Source organism: Symphalangus syndactylus, chromosome 4, assembly GCF_028878055.3.
Source record: "Symphalangus syndactylus isolate Jambi chromosome 4, NHGRI_mSymSyn1-v2.1_pri, whole genome shotgun sequence".
Lineage (NCBI taxonomy): Eukaryota > Metazoa > Chordata > Mammalia > Primates > Hylobatidae > Symphalangus > Symphalangus syndactylus.
This window is the reverse complement of record NC_072426.2, coordinates 17,814,421-17,834,042: the sequence shown is the minus strand read 5'-3', so window position 1 is coordinate 17,834,042 and position 19,622 is coordinate 17,814,421. Positions and strand designations below refer to the sequence as shown.

The window sequence follows — 19,622 nt, the reverse complement described above, 5'->3', positions numbered from 1 at the left end:
TCCATTGGAGAAAAAATTCTAGGAAAAGTGGCTACACTAGACAACATGTTCTGTTGTAACTGATGGCTCTTAAATCCATTCACTTAACACATAGCTAATATAATTGTGAAGGACTGAAAACATTTTCTCTAAGGTCAGGAAGAAGACAAGGATGCCTACTTCTATTCAACATTGTAATGGAAGTTATAGTCAAAACAATTAGACAAGAAAAAGGAATAGAAGGCATCCAAATTAAAAAGGAAGGAGTATTATTATCTTTATTTGCAGGTGACATGATCTTATATAAAGTCATACATAATCTACAAAAAACTGTTAGAGCTAATGCGTAAATTCAGCAAAGTTGCAGGATACAGAATCAACACATAAAAGTAAGTTTTATTTTTGTACATTAGTGATTAACAACCTGAAAATCAAATTTTAAAAAAATCATCAAACAAATAAAATACTTAGAGAACCAATTTAACAAAGGAAATCAAAGGGCAAAACTTTCACACAGAAAACTACAAAATATTGCTGAAAGAAATTAAGGAAAGCCTAAACAAATGAAAAGACATCTTGTGTTTGTGGATTGGAAGATTTAACATTGTTAAGATTGCAGTATTATCCAAGCCGATTACAGATTCAATGCTATACACAACAAACATCCTAACAACCTTTTTCTCAGTAATGGGAAAGCTGATTCTAAAATCCATATGGAACTTCAAGGGACCCTAAATAGTCAAACCAATCAGGAAAAATGAAAACAAAGTTGGAGGATTCACAATTTCAGATTTCAAAACTTACCACAAAGCTAAAGTAATTAAAACAATATATTACCACCATAAAAATAGAAATACATATCAACTGAATAGAATTAAAAGAATTGGGTGGGGACACAGCCAAACCGTATCAGTGGTCTTGGCACTCTTGTTGAAAATCAATCTACCGTACTGGATGGAATGGTAGATTACTGTAGGGAAATCAATCTACCATACCATATGAAATGATAGACACAGAGCCAAACCATATCAAGGGGTAAAAATAAATGAAGTACTAATACATACTACAGTGTAGATGAACCTAGAAAATATTGTGCTAAGTGAAAGAAGCCAGTCATAAAAGCTGACATATTGTCTGATTCTATTTACATGAAATATCCAGAATGGGTAAATTCATATAGACAAAGCAGATTAGTGGTTTCCACAGTCTGGGGTGAGGAGGTTATGGAGAGTGCTTAATGGGTATCTGATTTCCTTTGGGGGTTATAAAAATGGTTTGGAACTAGATAGAGGTGAGGTTTGCGCAACATTGTAAATGCAGTGAATGGCACTTAGTCGTAAACTTTAAAATGGTTAACGTTATATTATGAGGAATTTTACCTCAATTTAAAAAACAAAAGCTGAAAAAAACCTATTTATTTAGAAATGCACTAACAGATTGAAGGCTCAGGCACTGAGAATCTAGGGTAAAAGGGTAAGCACCTCTGAGAGATGGATGAAGGACAACTATTGTTGGACATCAAGGTCAGAGCAGAGAGAAGACTGACTCAGGGCTGAGCTGCAGGACTGTTAACACAAGACTCCCAAGTCAGCATTGGAGCTTTGCAGAACTGTTACTTATGGATACCCATTAAAGTGCTCCATTCTCAAATAAACACCATTTTCTTTTAGAGAGCCTCTCTCTGTTATTTAGGCTGACAAAGGATAGGCTGAGATGATTAAAATAGCTCTGCCAAATACAAGCAAATTCTGATTTAGTAAGAAGAGACTATGCAAAAGGATTTTGCACGTGGGTTGGGGGCTATTTTTCAGGAGCCCAAGGGCATTGTCAGCTCCTGGACAGCAGCCTCAGAGGGACAGATTTTTAGCTTAATGTAAAGAAGTTCCTAAGAGTCACAATTTTAAACGGTGAATGGGTGTTCCTGGTCACTGGGTTTATTTAAGCAACTGCTAACTGGCCGATCCACAGAGACTATCAAAGTGTCACAAAATTGGTTCAAGACATCGACCAAAAGGCTTGTCTGAACCTGGGATTCTGTGGCTTTCAGAGTATAAGACACTGAGAACAGAACAACTCACTTGAAAAAAAAACAACCTCGAACATTATGTTACAGATGGACGTCTTCAGCAAGTTTAACTTCAAATATAAGAGATAGAGTATTTGGTTTTATTTGGGTTTGAATTCTTCTTTATTATATTTGGGTTTGAATTCTTCACTCCCCTATCTTATGAAGGCTGGCCTTGTCCAGAGGTTTATGGGGAAAAGCAGACAATATTCATCCAAAACAGCCAAGAACATGTAGGGAAGGAAAAAATATGTTTTCCTCACCCATCACTGAATTTATGGCTGAGATACCTATAACAAAAGAAAAGCATACACATTTATGAAACAAAGACCCCAAGACAAGGTTAAACCTGTGTATTTTTATACTTAGGTTTGATGAAGAGTAGACAATTGTAAGAAAAATATAATTGAAGGACGAAAGAGTATGATCTAATGCTAATGAACCGGGAAGTACTTAGTAAGGCCTGTTTGTTCAGATTCTTTTTGGTATCTCTGTCTTCCATGATAAGGATATTCCTTTCCTCTGGGTATAGAGTGGGCACCTCTTGAACGAGGGTCTTAAGACCTGCTTCAGGGAAGAAGAGGGAGTAGAAGGTGAGAGTGACTTTCCTGCTTATGCTGTTTTCTCAAATGCCAAGGTGCTGTATTTTGTAGTAGCATGTCCTGAACTCCATCAAACCCTAAGAACCAAAGGATAAAACAGAGTTGAACAGGTAAACTGAGTTCCAAATTGAGGGAGAGGTCTCTGGAGAACTGGGGTAGATCTGAGGAAATCTGGACATCTGAGGGAGGAAGGAAGGAGTAACTGGAAGTGAGTCCGTAGCAGTGATTTGTTGATGAGGGAGAAGCTATGGACACTTGCCTGCAGCAACTTCTCCTTTTAGGAGCCATCCTAGGCGGGCAGGGAGACTTACAGTGCAGGACTGAAAGCTGTGCATTTATACCTCTTAAGTAGCTCTCACTCGATGCCTTTTGACAGGCTGTCTGCTAAATTTATCCTCTTGGGCCTCTAGGTCTCATCTATCAAATGTCCTATAAGGAACCAGAGTGTCTTGAAGGTCTCTTTCCAGTTCTAAAATCCTAGAGCTTTTAGATTTTTCTCCAATCTTCCTAATTTCTTTTAGATTCTTATAGAACATCAGCTCTCCTTGAGTTTGAAAAGAAGCCTCATAAAGAAAATAGTCTGTTTCTCACTTACTTTGTGAAGTCTTTTTCCACTTGGATTTTCTAGAATTATAAATCATTATACTTTCATTTTTCTTAATTGAAAGGAATTTTGTGAGCTACATAGAATTTATTTTGAAATTTAATTATGTTTAGATTTAATGTTAGTAAGCTGTTTTTACTCACAACACTCTGACATCAAATGGGTGACTAACAATTCAATTCAATTCCGACACTATCTACCTGGAATTTGTGTCAGATCCCACAAGTTAAAGGGGTCAGTCCTGCCTGACTGCCCCAACTTCAGATGCCAATTATAGAAGTCTCGGGCTACCCATACTCCTCCTGATGGACCAGCTATAAACCGGGGGTTCCCACACTATGCCTTCAAGTTCGATAACTTGCTAGAGCAAGTCACGTAACTCAGGAAAGTGCTTTACTTACTATTACTGATTTGTTATAATGGATACAACTCAGGACTAGCCGAATGGAAAAGGTACATAGGGCAAAATATGGGGTGGGTGGGGGTAGTGCCACCTTCCTAGCACCTCAATGTGTTCACCAACCTGGAAGACCTCTGAACTAGTCATTTAGGGGTTTTTATGGAGACTTCATTACATGATTGACTGAATGTCAGGCCTCTGGTGATTAACCCAATCTCCAGTCCCTCTTCCCTCCCCAGTGGTTGGAGGGTAGGGCTGAAAGTTCCAAGCTTCTTTTCCAGGTTTGATCTTTTGGATGACCAGTCCCCATTGTGAAGCTACCTAAGGGCCTCTAGACAGCAGTGATCTCATTAGCATGCAATAGACACTCATCACTCCGGAGATTCCAAGGGTTTTAGGAACCAGGAACAAAAACCAAATACATTTTTTAATACCATAATTAGTAAATAGTTAAATACGGAAAACTCCCAATTTTGCTTTTGTCACCAAACAGATTCAAACATGTTCTATCTAGTTTGCAAAGAAAGAATTCATAAAGAAAATAGTTCCTGTATTTTCATAAAGATATTGAATTTTAATTAAATATGAAATTTGGCTTCATATCCTGCATAAAGGTATAAAGCCACGTTGTGGAAAATGGCACAATTTAGAAACAAAATCTACCTTGAGCTATTTTACTTAATATCTTCAGCACTGAACTAAATAACTGCTTAATTCCTTTAGATAACCAAAGAACACTTAAATAGAAATTAAAAAAATTGTTTTTAGGTATTTTCAGTTTGAAGAACTCACTAAATGGATTTCATTGATCTTCCCTTGAGGAAACATAGAATATTTTAAATCTTATTCATTAACTAGCTAATTCAACAATTGGGTCCCTATTATATGCCAGGCTAGGTGCTAAGAATACAAAAGTGAGTACAGCTGGTCTCTACCTTTTAAGGCACTTAATCTTATTGTGCTCCAAGGAGGCAGCAGGGCAAATATGGCTCAGCTGGTTGGTTCAGGAGTCTGATTATGTCACACCTCACCTCCATTTACCAGCTGCAAAACACTAGAGAAGTTATCTACTACGTCCTGAGTTTCAATTTCCTCATCTACGAAAAAGGCACAATATAGAACCTCAAAAAAGTGTGGTGGCTAAAATAGTTAGGATAATATTTAGAGTATGTGAAATATTTAGAATATATTTGTGATGGTTTTTTTTTTTTTTTTTTGGATATGTTAACTTGGTTAAGCTATGGTTCCAGCTATTCAACCTAATGATAATCTAGCTGCTATGGAAATTGTGTTTTGTAAATGTGAGTACATAATCAGTTGACTTTAAATAAGGGAGAGCATTCTAAATAGTCTGGGTGGGTCTGATTCAATCAGTTGAAAGGCCTTAAAATCAGGGCTGAGAGTTCCCTGAAAAAGAAAACAGCCACCTACGGACAGCAGCTTCAGCCCGTGCAGGAGAGTTCCTGATGGCGTCCCCTGTGGATTTTGGATTTGCTAATCCAGTTCCTCAATTGCGTAAGTCCATTCCTTGTAGTAAATCTATACCCATATTTATGTGTATATATATTATCCTCTGTTATTTGTGCATTTCTGGTTGAACCCTGGGTGATATAGATGTCAAAATTGCAGAGTAGTGAATATAAAGTGCTTAGCAGTAAAAGTCATAAACATTATTTAAAAAAAAAACAATAAAAACAACAATCCATGTTTTGTTATGGTTGTTGGGTTTGGGAACCCCCAAGAGAAAGACTAGACATGAAGACACCATTTAAACCAAGGCTTACAGTAAGAAAGAAAGGAATCTAGGTTGAGGCTAATGCAAGAGCAAGCAGTAGGTTTCTCTCAAGGGCAGGATATAAGTCGGGGAAGAAATATCTTCTAGGTCTCAGCATGATGGTTTGCACCTGTAATCCCAACACTTTGGGAGGCCAAGGTGGGAAGATTGCTTGAGGCCACGAGTTAGAGAACAGCCTAGGCAATATGACTTGACCCTATCTCTAGAGAAAATAAAAGAAACTTAGCCAGGCATGGTAGCACTTGCCTGCAGTTCCAGCTACCTGGGAGACTGAGGTGAGAGGATCACTTGAGTCCAGGAGTTGGAGGCTGCAGTGGCTATGATCATGCCACTGCACTCCAGCCTGAGTGACAGAGCAGGACCCTGTCTCTAAAAATGAACAAACAAATGAAAAAACAACCAAAAACTCATGTCCTAGTCCATTTGAGCTGCTATTCCAAAATGTCATAGGCTGGTTGCTTATAAACAACAAAAATTCATTTCTCACAGTTCTGGAGACTGGGAAGTCCAAGACGAAGAAGCTGGCAGATTTAGGGCCCATTACCAGATTCCTAGATGGTGCCTTCTCCCTGTGTCCTCACACAGTGGAAGGGGCAAGGCAGCTCTCTGGGCCTCTTTTATTTGGGGACCAACCCCATTCATTAGGGCTCCATGGCCTCATGACCTAATCACCTCCCAAAGGCCCCACTTCCTAATACCATCTCCTGGGGGGTTAGAATTTCAACATATGAATTTTGAAGAAACACAAACATTCAGATCCTAGCACACTATTTATAATATAAGGAACAGCTATATAGAATCAGGGTTGGAAATGGGTGGTTCAAGAGAAAAATCCTGCACACTAGTTGTTAGTTTGGCTTGTAGAATGATTTCTTAAAAAGCATTTAAAAATAATTTTTTAAAAATGAACTTACAATTTGTTAAAAATTAAGAGATTTTTGCATAAAATGCAGATATCTGGCTTTTTTTGAAAACCTGGAAGCTCTGGCCACACTAAGCCCATACTCTCTCTGGGTCATATCCAGTTGACGCTAGCCCTTTCTGTGTGGTCTCCACAATGTGCTGTGGAAGACAAGGCACAGCTTCCTCCTGCATTTGTAGAATCTGCTTGAACCCTGTGGGCATCTGTGATACTCTGCCCTAGACAATCTCCTAAAACCTGGCCTTAAACTTGTCTTGACCTTCTTTGGCCCAAAAGCTTCCATTCCTTACTTAGGCAAACTTTTCCCATGATCACTCCCTAGACTGTCTATTCTGAAAGTTTCATTTATTTTTTCTATATTGCCTTAATAATAGCCAACTCCCTAGACTGCTATACTTCCCTTAACATTTTTGTTAATCTTACTAGCAGGTCACAAAATGCCTGAATACGTTTCTCTGAGACACAGTCATGATGAAAGAGCACATAACTTCTAAATAGACATTAAAATAGAGCATTTTTTCCCTAAACTACTTGTCACCTGGCCACTTGTACGATGCCAGCAGATGACTATGGGTCTGACTCCAGAAATAGAACTGAGGGAGTCAGGCTCAGAAGTGAACTGCCTTAAAATGCGCTGTACCCTATCTAGTCACATGACAATAAATGCAGAAATGTTTCTGATATAGTGGTTTCTGTGGACAGGCACACACTCACAGGTACATTTAAAAAACAAAAACAAAAATGGGATGTCAACACACTTGTTTATAGCTACTCGTCCTCACCTCTCTCTGTCCAATCTTAGAGGAAAATGTGTCTGCTTTAAAGTAACCTATGATCTGTGTCTCCCTGGCACCTCACTGAAGCCAGGAGTCCTCTCTTGACTGTTTTCCTCCATTTTCCATGTCTTCCTCCAATTGGTTCCTTCCCTATAAGCTAGAAATATGTTCACATCAGTGCCGCTAACAAATCTTTGTCCTTACTATATAGGCCTTTGTAGCTACCATCTTTTTTTTCCCCCATGAGACCACCAGGCTCCCTGGTAAAGTGGTTAACACTCAGTCCATTTATTTTCTTTCCGTTCACTCTTCAACCCACTGCCATTAGCTATCCCTTGTACTCCCCAGATATGCTAGGGAAAAACTTATCAATGCTTTCCTAGTTGCCAAATTAATTTATTATTTTACCCTTCATCTTGCTAAATGTGGCCCCGTGTGTGGCACTTGATACAACATATCCCTCCCTTCTTAAAACTCCTTCCCAGGCTTCGGGACTACTGCTGTCTCCTGGGTCCTCTCCATCTCTAGATGTTGTTTCTCAGTTGCCTTCCCTGGCTTCACTCAAAATTGCTGGGGTTTTGGTGGAGAATTGATACAAGATCCTGATCCCCTCACTTCAGGCTGGGAAGTGTAACACAGGCAGGGAAAATCAGATGATCATTCCAAGGAATGTAAGTCTGGAGTGCGGACACATGGGGGTGGGTAGTAGTTGTACATCAGTGGGTCAGCTGATGGCAGCAGCCTAGATGACAAGCCACAAATTCTCCCCAGAGACCCTGGAGTTCCCTTCCTCTGTCCTCTCAAGGCCTGAGTATTCAGCTGTTTATTCTGTGACCTATGCAGCAGGTTTCCAGTAAGTTATTTTTTATACAGTGCTTACAGTTACTACATCTGGTTTCTTTTACTTGTAACTAAAGACCTTTAATAGATACCCTAGAGCTTCGCCCTGAGGTATCTTCTCTCCTCTGTGCACATGGGCTTTCTTCCTGGAAGCGCCATTCACTCTCATGGCTTCAGCCACCATCCATATGTTTGTGACTCCTTATTTATATCTTTAGCCTAGAGAGCTCTCCTGAGCTCTCCACCTGCAAATATAATCCCTGTACCTAATGATTCTTCTCTTGGGTGACCCCCAGGAACCCAGAACTCAACATGTCCCAAAGTGCACACATGGACTTTTCCCCCAAATCTGCTTCTCCCTTTTCCATTCTGTAACTCAGTGCCTGACACCAGCATCCACTCGCTCACTCCAGCCAAATACCTCTCCTTCTCCCTCCCTAATAGATTAGCACTTGCTTGGTCGCGTCAATTCCCCTTCTTAATGCCTCTCCTAATCGTTTACTTCTCTCTGCCTCTCCTCCCTGTCTCAGGCCCTCTGCACTCCTCCTCTTGGCTATTGTGGCAGTCTCCTAACTTGCATCCACCCTCATCTCCCCCTCCCTCTCCATCCGTTCACTACAATCCATACACTCGAGTCTCATTTCTAAAGCAGTCTTTGCTCAAGTATCTCCTCTGTTTAAAATCCTTTTTGTCCTATTGCCTAAAAAGGCCAACTACTTAACGTGGCAAACAAAGCCTTTCAGATCTTACTTCTGCCCACCTTGCAGGCAGCCTGATATCTCGATTCCTCTTTCCTCATTGTAATCTCCAAACTCTAGTCATGTTGACCAAGCTGCCCTTCACCAAGACGCCACCCTCCTCATGCCCCCTCCAGCCCTCTGTGCTTCCTGCTCCCTTTGCCTGGAATGCACTTCCCCACCCACCCAGACATCTGCTTAGTAAACACCTACCCATCTCTTTCTTCAAAAGATTATCCGTGTTTTTAAAAATAAAAATAGCAATTTTATTGGAAAAAAGAAAGAAAACACAGAGAAGTTTCATGAAGAAATAAAGATGACCTAAAAAGCCTACCACCACTTAGAAACAAACGTAGATTGGAGTGGGGGAACATGTTTCCCTATCCTGGCTTCTCAGCAAAGCTGTGGTTGATGGGTAGTGAACTCGCCAGAGAGGCAGAAAGTGGCCCGGTGGCTGCAAGAGGTTGAGAGCAGGAGGGAATGGGGAGTTAGTGTTTCATGGGTTCAGGGTTGCAGTTTGGGAAGACAAAAAAGTTCTGGAGACGGACAGTGGCGACGGTCGCACAAAAATGTAAATGTACTTAACGCCACTGAACTTTACACTATTAAAAATCGTTAAAATGGTGAATTCTCTGTTATGGGTATTTTACCACAATTTTTAAAAAGAGGGAAAAGGAAACAAGACTGATCTCAAGGGGTAGCAGTTTCAGTAACTTTTTTTCTTTTTTCTTTTTCTTAGAAAGGGAACTGGCTGACGTTCATGGTGGGGGAGATGGAAGGAACTGGTAGAAACGAGAAACAAAAAACCCAAGAGAGATTTCATTTTTCACTAGGATGCCAGGTATAAAATAGCACATCTCCTTTAATATTCAGAATAGCCGGAGTCTCCATTTCGTTATTACAATAATGTCTTTATCCCTTCCCAGGTTCTTCCCTTCCATTCTCTACCTCTTTGCGATTAAACTGAGCACCCTGGGGTTTCCCAAACCCAGGGTTACCGGATCCTGAGCATGCGCGGAGGAAGGACAGGGAGCCGCCCACTCCAGGCTCCGCGGCTGCAGTTGCTGTTGTGGCCACAAGGTGGCACTGAGTCTTTGGCGGCCGCTGGTCTTCCCGACCGTGGAAAGTCGGGGCCGGTGGGGCTAGGTAGGAAGAGCACACTTCTGTGACGTTGCCGGGGGCGGGGCTCCAGCTGGACCCCAGCTCTAGTGCTGCTGGCGCCATGGGAAGAGAAGATGTTTGGAGTTCTGCGGTCCTGCCTCTTCTGGAGTCCCGCCGTGGCTTACTCCTTTCAGAGCTTTCTGCCCTGTCCTGACAGTGTCCTCTCTTCCTAGGCCTGAGCTCCCGGTACTGAGCGACCCGAGCCTTCCGACCTTCGCACCCTCCCCAGCACACTTTCAGAAATCTCCACGGCCCTTCTAAAAAAAATAGGAGAGTAGATGACCAGAAGCACAGACGGAAGGGCCAGACTTTAAAGGAAGGCCCGATACCCCTACTGCTGAGGCAGAGCAAAGGGAGAAGAGGCAGAGCAAAGGTGGGTAGAAATAAACATGCTTTTCGAGGGAAGGGAACTTAGAAGGCCTGCGGCCAGTTTTCCTCCCTATTTTCATTATGAGATAGATACAAATGTCGTATGTGAAAATGAGAAGGAGAATATGAAGGGCAAAGCCCATGTGTGGTGGTAAAGAGAACTGCAGAGGGAGGGGCCGGGTGACTGAGCCTTGTACGAGGGCCTATGTGTTGTCGGAAACCAACCGTTCAGTCATTTATGTATTTGAGAGATATTTATTGAACATCTGCTGTGTGCTGACATTGTTTCAAGAGGTGAGAATACATCAGTGAACAAAATAGAAAAAACTCCTTGCCTTTGGGAAATATTCCAGTATTTCCTAAATACTAGAAGGAGAGGGGGACTGAAGATTGGGAGGAAGCAAGATTAATTAGTAAGCAAAACGAAATGCTGGAAGGTGATACGCTGTGTGGAAATAGACACATCAGGATAGGGGATATCAGAAGTTGTGAGGGGGTTGTGACTTAGAATTTAAATAAGGTGTTCAGGGAAGCTCTCATTGACCTCAAAGACTTGAAGGAAGCTGGCCACGTTGCTACGGAGGACAAGCAGTCTGGTGGACAGAACAGCCAGCATAAAGGAGATGTAGCAGGAGTGTGGCTGGCATATCCATGTTGCTCCCAGAGTAGATGGGATGCTGCAGCAAAAACTAGATAAAGCATGAGGTGGTTTGGGTGAGGCTGTGGAAGCATGGGTGTGGCAGAGGGGTAACCAGGGAAGAAAGTGAAGAAAGTGCTGATGGTTGTGGTTCAAGGAAGTGATTCTGTGGTCCAGGAGGGCAGACAGAACTGGGAGGTCCTGACAAGGAAGAAAGGCGGCTGAGTAGGAGTTGTGAGAGTGGAGGATGCTGTGTATAAACACTGGATGTCTCTGGTAGAATTTAAGATGTCATTGGTGGCATAGTTCAAAATGATGATAAAGGCAAGAGTGTGGCCTTGCAAGCAAATGATTGAAAATGGGGAGTGGGCTCATGCATGGTGCATACCCAAGTGAACCACTGCCACAACTGTGCTCTTCTGCATGGGGGTTCAGCTCCCATTGAGTAGTATAGGAAAGGGCTAAGCTGCAATTTCTCTCCTGCATTACCAACAAATGCCTGGTAGAATTCAGCATTCTTCCTCAAGCAGTTAAGGATGCATGAACGCCTGCTAGCAAATATTACAGGGCAAACAAAATTGTACCCACGCATGATAGGAACCTTACATTCTCTGCCAGCACACTGATTTCTCTTATAAGAGGTGGGTTATTTTGCTCTCCTCTAAGAGGGTGAAGCCTGTCTGTATCTCTTTAAATCTTGGTGAGAGGCAGCATGGCAGTGTTGAGGTCGAAGCCCAAACAGGTGTAGCAGAATTTGAACAACATGGTTTGTGAGGTAGTAGCCTCCATTTCTCTTCTATCAACTCTTGATTTGAAAGAAGTGTTGTTGGGAGTGGCAAGATGGAGGATGAAAATCTCAACCCAACAGCTGTATGTAGTGAGTCTTCAGTCTAGCTTCCCTTATCAGGGAGTGGCTTCTTTACTTCCTTACTGTACGTTCCCTTATCTTTCTCCACTATAATGCTGGCTATATAATGTTTGCTATCTTGTGGAAGAGAACAAATTATTGGAAGGTAATGATGAAGTGTAAAAGAATGGGACTGAGTGAAAGAGAAATGAAGAACAGTGATGCAGCGATGATTCATTCACTCATTTCCTACTACAACAAATATATATATTTGATACCTATTACATATGTATATATCAGGTGTCTACTAGCAACATGGAGTCATGTTCCAGGGATTGGAGATGCATCGGTGAACAAAACAAAATTCCTGCTGTTTGAGACTGACCTTGAGGTAAGACAGAAAATACATAAGGGTGCTATGTTGTAGGAGTTGAGTTGGAGGGATTTGGGGGCTGATCAAGGAAAAAGATGTGAGCACAGGACACAGTAACATACAACATGCTTTATTGAATGGCTCTTGGATGGGGTTGCATGAAAGAGGATGTCTCTCCTAGTGTGAGACCATCCAGAGGTTTAGGGCTAGGGGGCCACTGTTTAGAAGAGGAGAAGAGCAAACGGAAAATCAAGAGAGAGGGGGATTAGAAAGGGGGCTTAGAGGATCTAAGTGATGTCACTCAGCAGTACAGCAGAGAGTCTGGGTCAGAGAGCTCGGAAGGGCCACAGTATTCAGGGCCTTATAAGTACAAGGCCCCATTTGATCAATGAGCAACAGCTGTTGGGTGAGGCATCATAGGGTACGTAAAGTAGGCAGGCTCCAAATGGCTAAAAATCTGCTTGTTTGTGCTATTTTTTAAATAACTGGATGTGTAAAAATTTGCATTTGGCATCAGCAGGCTTTTGAGCTGACAATTTAACCTGCAGTGAGGAAATAAACAAGGTAGGGGTCAATACACAGAATCGGTCTTTGGTTCATGAACATAACCTAGGTGCTAAGGGGGGAGCAGGGTAGGGAGGCAAAGTAGGGCAGGAGAGGGGCTCTGCTTTTGATGCATTGTCTGAAAAGGCCTTCGTTGTAAGAGGACATCTGAGCAGAGACATGCATGAAGAAAGAGATTGAATGCCCTGTGTGATACCTGGGAGAAGAAAGTTTCTGGTGCTTTTGTTTTGTTCTAAGGAGCCACTACAAGGCCAATAAGATAAGAGTGGAGTAAGCCAGGTGGACTGTGGTGGGGATGAGGCTATGCTATGCTCTGTAGGGCCACGCAGCTGCATACAATAAGGCCTCCATTTTGAGTGATGGGGGCACTGTTGGAAAGAGGAGAGACAGATTACACTTCGGTTTTAAAGGTGCTCCAGAATGCCACAAGAGCAGATGTTACCCATGGAAGGAACGGTGGTGGCGTGGACAGAGTGGAAAGTGGTGAAGGTGATAAGGAGTCAAACTGTGAAAGCTTTTCAGGAATAGAGCTCACAGAATATGTGAGGAATTGAATGTGAGGTGGGAGAAGAAGGGTGAAGGAGGCAAGGATAACCAGGATGTTTGGCCCATGAGGTTGCCCTTTACTGGCTACATTTAAGCGATCGTGATATAATGTGGTGGCTATTTGTCCCCACCCAAATCTAATATTGAATTGTAATCCCCAGTGTTGATGACAGGGCCCGGTGGGAGGTGTTTGGATCATGGGGGAGGATCCCTCATGAATGGCTTGGGCCATCCACTGTGAACTCAGAACTCTCGCTCTGAGTCACAGGAGATCTGGTGGTTTACAAGTATGTGGCACCTCTTGCCACACGCTCCCTGTCTTGCTCCTGCTGCTGCCATGTGAGACACCTTCTTCTCTTTCACCTCCCACCATGGTTGTAAGCTCCCTGAGGCCTTCCCAGAAGCAGATGACAGCATCATGCCTCCTGTACAGCCTGTAGAAATGCGAGCCAATTAAAACTCCTAGAAATTACCCAGTCTCAGGTATTTCTTTAGAGCAATACAAGAATGGCCTAACACAGATAGGTAATATAGTGCCAGAAGTATGGATTTCATACATTTAGGCCTCCAGGGAGGTGTCTGTGGAGGCAGAATCATGTGAACAAATGCACGGGCTGTGGAGCAGGTGTGGGAGTTGGAGGAGGCTCCTCCACTTCATAGCTGTGTGACCTTGGGTACCTTCCCTGACTTCCCATATCTGTAAAATGGAGGAGCAGTAATTTGTGGAGATACGAAGGTGAACAAATTTGTAATGAATGTACAAAGTGCTTAGTACAGTGCCTGGCACATGCTAAGTACCCAGTAGATGTACCTGTAGTTATTACGATTGGTGTTAAAAGAGCCTCAGAGATAGGAATGGTTATTGTCAAGGGACAGGTGGAGGGACAATTTCAAGTGAAGCGAATGAGCCCATTTTGGTTTTCAAGTACCCCTAAGAAAACATTCTTCTTTGGCAGGACTGGCTACATAATTTGTGGGGCCCACTGCAAAAAAAAAAAAAATGCAGAGAGCCTCCTGCTAAAAATGTCTTTCAAAGTAACACCCACAGAGCATTATGCCAAGCACAGGACCATTCAATGCCAAGGCCCTGTTCATCAGAGAGTGCCTCAACTCTATCTTCCTCTAAGTAGGTCTCCACTAGGGGCCTCTAGGTGCCTATGACCACCAGCTCTAGACCAAACAGAGTGGAGTCAGTGGCACACAATTCTGTCATGCACTAGCTTCACAGCCTACTGTGTCATCCCACTCTGACTTAGAGGCCTTCTGTTTGGGCTCTTAGGACCACTTGAAAAAATGCCTTCCTTCCCTCTATGATCTCAAATAAAATGAGATCCTTCTAAATATATGTTCTAAGCTAATAGAAAGACAAAAAGAAGTAAATGAAAGCATCATTCCCTTGAGAAGATAATCTGAGATGTACACACACGATAGACAGTTATATCTTCCCTACCATTTGGATAGGATCTGATTCATTTGAAAATGCTTCCATAAGCAGGAGTCCCGGGAGATGCATGACCTTTTAGAGAACACAGAAGTTCAAAATGTTGACATGGTTTTTTTAAAGTCATTGCATTAGTGACATTAACAGAATTGGATACCTGGTCCCCTCGACTTCTGGTTCTGCATTTTTAAACCAGTGTGCAAGTTTGATAGAATTTAGAAGTGATGTCAGTGTCTCAACTAGGGCTCATGTGAAAGATATTAATTTAAAAGTTAACTTTCTTTTGGATAAAGAGGAGTGGAAAGTTGACCTTTATTTTCTTTTGAATGTGGAAAGCAATTCCATAATAGTAAGCTTTTGCTGTATTTTTGTCTGTGTAGTATCTTGTTTGAAATGCGGGTGCCTTGAGATATTGCACTGGGGCTCTCTCTCTCTCTCCCCCTTTCTCCCTCCCTACATCCCACCCCCTCTCTCTTTCTCTCTTCCCTTCCTCCTTTCCTTCCTTCTTTCCATACACCCATCCTTCCTTCCTACAAATGCCTAGCATATGTTATGCATGTAAATGTATTCAGCAAGTCGTTTTGGGCATGGAGCCATAGTTTTAGCTAGAGATGCTTTTGCCTCCAGGGGACACTTTGCAATGTCTGGACTTATTTTTGGTTGTCACAGTTGGGGAAAAGAAAATGCTAATATCATCTGGAGGGTAGAGACCAAATATGCTGCTAAACATCCTACAGTGTTCATCATAGCCCTCCATAACAAAAAACTGTATGGCCACAGATGTCAATAGTGCTGAGGTTGAGAAACCCTACTGCAGAGGAAGAGGAGAAAAACAACACGAAATCAATGATCAAGATTCCATATCCCTGACTAAAAACAGACTAGTTAAAAATAATCCCCAGCATCTGTCCATTATCTATTTTGGGACATGGTTCAAATTAGAAGGGCCAAATTAGAAATGACCCTCTGCAAAGGGACAGTTGCCGACAGTATCAGAGATGGCAGCAGTGCCACAGCCGAGGGCCACTCATTGCATGAGGTGAGGGAGGAGAGACTGGATGGTACAATGCTGTTTGTTCCTTTCTGTAGGACTGGTTAATTATTTACCTTGAATAAATGAGTTGAATTCATTTCAAGTCAAGTCACTTTTTAACTTGGCATCTTCTCTAGGGAAGGCAAGAGAAGGATCATTCTTCTAGGCAGGGCAAGATAAGGCTCATCCTTTGAGCATCCCTCATTCCACATAGAATAGGGAGTGCTCCTGTTTCTGAAGCTCCCAGGGTATCTTGCCACAGCTAAAGGAAAACATTAGAAAATCAGCTGTTGCAATTTCAAAGTCAGAAAAGGTCACGAGATGTGTACAGGTTTCATGCTTGTTTTGGATTCAGGGATGTTTGTTTCTTCCTGCCTGCCCTGTGTAAGACCGGACACTGCCACCAAGGCAATCCATGGCTTGCGTTCCAGCTTAAGTTCTGAATGAAGAGATCTCATATGTGCACAAATTACAATGACAAGCAGTACAGTCAATTCAATTTTCCTTCAAAAAGCAGAAACATAAACATGAATTATTAACAGTAGTATCATGATTAAAGGAATTTACATTTCTGGGCATACAGATAGTAACTAACTCTTCATCATTCTCAATTATTATTTACTGGTGTTTGCAATTAACATTCATTTTATTTGTGTCTAAAGGAAAGGGGGAAAATAGGTGAAGAGAAGAAGAGAAAGGCATAGAAGAGAGAGGGAAAACTTCATGATGACACAGATTCACATGAAAGCAATACAAGATGATTTATCCAAGCAGATGTTTCCCTAATGGCGAGTTTTATTAGTTTCTTTGAAATGTACATTCCTATGTAATTATTTTAAGATTTAAGATTTAAATTAAGATGAAATGAAATTAAGATTAAATTACTGGAAGAGGAATGGCTGCATCAACTAATTAGCTCAGTTTGAATTTTGATATATATTTTTAGATTACCCTTCATATGTGGTGCCCCAGTTTAAAACCCTATCTGCTGAGAACACAGGAAACTACCTGTTTCTTTATCTGTGACAATAATAGTTTTTATCCAACTTTAAAATCTTTGTCAATCTGATTGGTATAAATATTAGGTTGTTGCAAAAGTAACTGCAGTTTTTGCCATTACTTTTAATGGGGAAAAACACAGTTACTTTTGTGCCAATTTAATACTAGCTCATGTTGTTTCTGTTTGCGTATCTTTATTTTCTTCTGATATAGCTATTGCCCATATGTATTTCTTCTTTTATGAATTAACTTTTAATGTCCTTTGTCCACTTTTTCCTGTGTTATCTTCTCTGATTTGAAAGTGCTCTTCATATCATAGGGATTATATTGAGTTTTCCTTTGATGTAAGCTTTAATTAATTTTTCCTCAAGTCATAGACTTATTAATGATACTTTAGATGTGCAGTGAAGTTGTATTATATATGCAATTGTTCCTATTCCTTTTGCTTTCCTATATGTTATCAATAACCTGTTAGAAAGCATAATGGAATATTGGCTACTTTCTCCCTTACTTGTTCATATATTAATTCCAGAAGTAGATGGCAAGCTTTCTATGAGTCAAGGAAAATATGAGGTACTGGGAATATAATGATGAGCAAAACCAACTATATATTCACCTTGTGGAGCTTAAAATCCGTCCACAGAACAACCACCACCACCACAATAATAATAACTTAAACAACAGAAAATCATGAGAAAGAAATAAAAATGAAATGTGCAAGATCTTTATAAAGCAAATCCTAACATTCAGCTGTAGTACATAAAGAACAGACTGCATAAATGGAGATAATTCTATACTCCTAGAAAGGAATAGTTACTCTTATAAGATGTTAATTCTATATTGGGGCCATTATAAAATAATTTTAAAATGATCTATAAGAATAAATATATGAAAATATCTAAGAAAAGTTTCACAGAAAAGAGTAATAGCAAATTTGCTCTGTGAAGTATAAAAGCAGATTATAATTCCTCTGTACTTAAAATGATTGGAAAGAGAATTATTAAATAAATGGTATTAGGTCAACTGGTTAATTATCATGAGAAAAAGCTAAAATAGAACATTACACTTTATGCCAGATTAAATTCTTGAAATATTTAAGATTTTTAATGTATAAATTATAAAAGTACTGGAAGAAAATATAAGAGAATACAAATGTATTTTAAGAAGCAAGGAAGGATTAAAAGTATAATATTGAAGACAGGAGGAACAAAATCTACTGTGTAAAAGTTTGACCACATTAATATGTGGAATAAAGATATGCAAATGAAAACAATATGAGCTATTATTTGTACCAATCAGATTGGAAAAGATTGCAACAAAAATATCAAATAAAAGTAGAAATACAGAAAACTTGTGTATGTGTATGTAGGGAGGTGGAATGGGAGTTTGCAATAACTCTAATATGTAAATCATTCTTTATAATTGTAAGAAAGAAGACAAATCCGTCATAGGAAAATGGGCAAAGGCTAAGGATGGGTGATTCAATAAAAAATAAATACTTTGGTAATAATAAAAGACACGCAAACAGTCTGGCAAAGATTAAAAGGCACAGTGTTGAGTCTGTGGGAAAGGTGCACTCGTATGTCCACCACTGAAGTGATTCTAAATTAGGATAGTCTTTTGGAGAGACACAGCTAGGGTAGTCTTGTAAGGACTGAGGTTTATGCCAGGTAAAAGCAAGAAACATTTATTGTCTCACAAGTTCCATGGGTCAGGAATCTGGGTGTAGCCTAGTTGTGTCCTTGGGCTTAGGGTCTTTTGCAAGGCTGCAGTCAAGAAGTTGGTGAGGGCCACAGTCATCTGAAAGCTAATCTAGAGGAAGCTTTACTTCCCAGCTCCCTGCCGGGACTGGTAGCAGGTCTCCATCCATGCATTTGAGGGCACAAATACCAGAAGGGAGGATCACTAGGGTCTCTTTTGCTAACCCCGGGGGATAATTCAACAATTTGTATCAAAAGCATACAAAATAATGTGTGTTTTCTGATATATCAGTTCCCATTTTCTGCTTTATCCCAAGTAAAGAACTGAACAAATGTACAAAGATAGGAATGCAAGCATTTTTAAGATGGATGGTATACAATAGAATAAAATGAGAACAACCTAATGTCAATAGTCTAGTTTCAATAAATTAGGGTATAGCTATACAACAGAACAACATGCAGCAATTAAAAGTTACATAGGTGCGTACATAGCAATAGAGAAAGATGTGGTTGAAATACTCCTGAATTTAAAAATTAAAAATAATGTTCAAAATGTATACATTTTATAAAGTAGGAAATATATAGAAAAAAATCTAGAATGACAGACTCACAAATATTAACAATGATTATTTCTTTGAAGTGATAGGAATGTACATGTTTTAAGATTTTCTTTATTCTGCTTAATCCAGGCGATCTACGTTTTCTACAATGAACGTATGATATTGTATAGCAAAAATGAGGCAATACTTGCCATGAAAAGTAAAAAAGAAAAACAACAACCCTCTGGCTTCGACTTGCTAATAGTTTCATGCAGCATTGGAAAGTCCTGTCCTCCCACTACCCACCTTCATCCCCCAGTGTCCTGAGGTCTTGCCCAGCTGCCTGACCATGGCATGGCAGGATCCGTCAAGTTCAAGACCCAGGCCATTCTCCCTTCCCCTGGGGAAGATTCCTCCTGAGCCTTTCCCAAGGCCTCAGTCACCATCGGGACTGTACGAGGTCTGCATCCTAGGGAAGGAAACTTGTTATTGTTTTCCAGGTATAGATGAAAAGCACCAGTAAGCACCTCGCTAACAAGCATGAAAGGCAGAAGCTGGAGACAACACCAGCTCTCCAGTGCCTTCCTCGGTCTCCTTAGATTCTTGTGTGAGGCTGACTCTTTCCCCTTCTATCAAGATGAGTTCTGCAAGTGAGAGATAGCACTAATTTTTCACTGTCACCACTCCTTTGAA

The 19,622-nt window shown here is 40.9% G+C and overlaps 1 long non-coding RNA gene across 1 annotated transcript; it reads right to left on the bottom strand.

The window, feature by feature from the left end:
* Nucleotides 1-12,151: 12,151 nt before the first annotated feature.
* Nucleotides 12,152-16,275, bottom strand: LOC134736447 (uncharacterized). Its single transcript, XR_010120448.1, has 3 exons — nucleotides 15,766-16,275; nucleotides 14,668-14,733; nucleotides 12,152-12,649 (listed from the first exon to the last, which is right to left on the bottom strand). It is a non-coding gene; the product is annotated as an uncharacterized lncRNA (long non-coding RNA).
* Between the last annotated feature and the right edge of the window lie 3,347 nt (nucleotides 16,276-19,622).